This window comes from Culex pipiens, chromosome 2, assembly GCF_016801865.2.
Source record: "Culex pipiens pallens isolate TS chromosome 2, TS_CPP_V2, whole genome shotgun sequence".
In the NCBI taxonomy this organism is placed as follows: domain Eukaryota; kingdom Metazoa; phylum Arthropoda; class Insecta; order Diptera; family Culicidae; genus Culex; species Culex pipiens.
Window position 1 is genome coordinate 88,693,697 of NC_068938.1, and position 3,344 is coordinate 88,697,040.

A 3,344-nucleotide genomic window follows, 5' to 3' on the forward strand; every position below is an offset into this window, starting at 1 on the left:
AGCCCGATTTTGAAATCAAAAAGGGATGATTTGTAATTTGAAAAACATAAAAATATTTTTTAGAAAATCGCCCTTCGTCATGCACACGGGACCGGTTTAATGAGTTTTCACCAAAATTTTGAGCCGATTTGGTCAAGGCAGTGTTGAAACATCTAACTTCTTATAGCTGTATCTCGGCAATGATAAAACCAAATGTCTTAAAATTTATTTAGATGAAGGTTGAAAATGTATATTTTAATGTCCTGAAAACAGATTTAAAAAAATGTTTAAGTTTGTGCTCAAACCAACCTCAGACATTTCTGACGATTTACATGTATGTAACCCCTTAACAACATTGCAACACTGTTAAATTATCTCAAATTCCACTTGTGATGCAAAATTTCAACACAAAAAAAAAACCTAGATTTGCAAGTGACAACATCGTAATCATGTGTATCTCGTTGAATTGTTCCGTCTTCAAATCGGGTGACCGCGATTGTTGAACAATCTCGGATGTACGGAAAAGATCAGGTCATGGTTCTGAATTAAGCATCCGAAAATGAAACTTGACGTAACAGAGCGTAAGCCTCCTCCGTGCCCTACCCGCCCAAGCAATGAATAAATAATTTTATGACGGTAGCTCTGCCGGTTTGGCCAAAAACAACCAAGCAAAAAGAAAAAAAAAAATACCCAGAGAGTTTCTTCCTTGGGTTTTATCCAACTGGCAAAGGTGATAACGAGAAGAAACGCACGTGGAAAACCGCCGAAATGCGACTTTTAATATTCACCCCTGGGGTTGGTGAATATTTCAAACGACGACCACTTCCGCCTTGTACGGATATCTTGGTGAACTATTTTTGGGCAAAACAAGGTCCCGAAAATAAAAAAAGAGCGCAATAAAGTGTGGTTTCAAGCTGCAGTCGGTTGTACATAACAAAATCCAGAGTACACCTGCCGCAAAGTAGTTGCTGATAAGATGCACTGTAAACAAGTGAATCATGAGTCTGATGATTACGCGATGCGGCTATTGCGACGTTTTGCGGTGTCCAGAAAAGACTTGTTACAACTGAGTTTGCTTCTAGAAAGATTCTAGTTTATATAGGCGATAACCATGCCAGTTGATTGGAAGACTGATTCGAATTCCCCGGGGATCCCTCATGAGTTTATACAACAATGGTGTGGGTCGCTGCATGTGAACACTTAAGAGGCAGTATTTGTAAATTCTGCTCGGTTTGTTCTAGAGGTCGTATCGAGGTGCTCCGATTTGGATGAAACTTTCAGCGTTTATTTGTCTATACATGAGATGAACTCATGCCAAATATGAGCCCTCTACGACAAAGGGAAGTGGGGTAAAACGGGCTTTGAAGTTTGAGGTCAAAAAAACCTAAAAAATCTTAAAATTGCTCGCATTTCCGTAAAACTTCATTAATTCCAACTCTCTTAGATGCATTCGAAAGGTCTTTTGAAGCACTTCAAAATGTGCCATAGACATCCAGGATTGGTTTGAAATTTTCTCTTAGCTTTTGCAAATTACTGTCAAAAATAGATTTTTTTAAAACCTTAATATATTTTTCCAACAGCCTCCAACACCCATACTCCCATAGGTCAAAAGATGGGCAATTTCATGGACTATAAGCCTATGGTATTAACTTTTTGGCCAATCGCAGTTTTTCTCATAGTTTTTCGATTTTCTTCAACAAACAATTTACAACGTTAGTTTTTGCCCTGTAGGCCTCCATAACGGCACTTTTTGGTCTCAATTTTGTCATATTCGGAATCCTCGGACAATTTCACGTAAGTTAGTAGTATTGGAATTGTAATTTTAATTTAAAAAATAATTAAATAAAACATTTTTGAAAAAAGAAATAGATCTTATTTACCCTATGACCAATACGTCAAATGCTGTATCAAGTAGGCGAAAAACTGTTTTACCCCTAATCCAACAAATTGTTAAAAAATATTTTAATTCTTTCAAAATTGCAATTTTTCCAATCAAATTTACAACTCCTTTACTTCTAACTTACGTGAAATTGTCCGAGGATTCCGAATATGACAAAATTGAGACCAAAAATTGCCGTTATGGAGGCCTACAGGGCAAAAACTAACGTTGTAAAATGTTTGTTGCAGAAAAATCGAAAAACTATGAGAAAAACTGTGATTGGCCAAAAAGTTAATACCGTAGGCTTATAGTCCATGAAATTACCTATCTTTTGACCTATGGGAGTATGGGTGTTGGAGGCTGTTGGAAAAAGATATCAAGGTTTTAAAAAAATCAATTTTTGACAGTAATTTGCAAAAGCTAAGAGAAAAATTCAAACCAATCCTGGATGTCTATGGCACATTTTGAAGTGCTTCAAAAGACCTTTCGAATGCATCTAAGAGAATTGGAATTAATGAAGTTTTACGGAAATGCGAGCAATTTTAAGATTTTTTAGGTTTTTTTGACCTCAAACTTCAAAGCCCGTTTTACCCCACTTCCCTTTGTCGTAGAGGGCTCATATTTGGCATGAGTTCATCTCATGTATCGAGGTTTTTAAGCGAAGATGGCGTTCGAATGGTGAACGCCCGAAATGTCAAAATCACGCAGTGGTACCAACATTACGGAACAAGTGTGCCATGGCATGACAGCCACATTTTTTTCTATTGTTGGTGCTACTGCGCGATTTTGACATTTCGGGCGTTCACCATTCGAACGCCATCTTCGCTTAAAAACCTGGATAGACAAACAAACGCTGAAAGTTTCATCCAAATCGGAGCACCTCGATACGACCTGTTACACATTGGTGAAAAACTCGCTCTTAAGATTAAAGCAATCTAATACATGTCAGCAAACTCGTTATCAGATCAGAAAGTTTTTAGTGAAAGCTCTGTACAGATAACGCTTCATTTTCTATAAATAGTTGTCTGGAAACAGAAACTTGATTTTATGTCTGGTTTGTTTACTTTAGACACTAAACAAAGAATGCATCTAATCTTCTACGGTTATACCTTCTCGAAGCAAACTGTCGTACAGTTATACAGTACTTCAAAGAAATTCTCATCAAACAAATTTGCAATCAAGTTAACAAAGTTTGATTGTCACAATTTCGCTCACATTTCAATTCCGTCCCCCAAAGTTTCCGCCATGATTCATTAACATCAATAACAACGAGATCAAGTTGTTTACATTTGGTTCGCCCTATCCGAGCTCTTCAGGGTTTGTTTCGTCACAACCACAACACAAACAGTCAATAAATAAATCAACTGTACACCACACCATGTCACCTCAAATGCAGCCGCCCTTTCTTGCTTACAGGCAGAATTGTCACGTAGGCACTTTACAAAGACGAGCGAGTGTCTGCTCATGCAAGTGCATCGCGATGTAA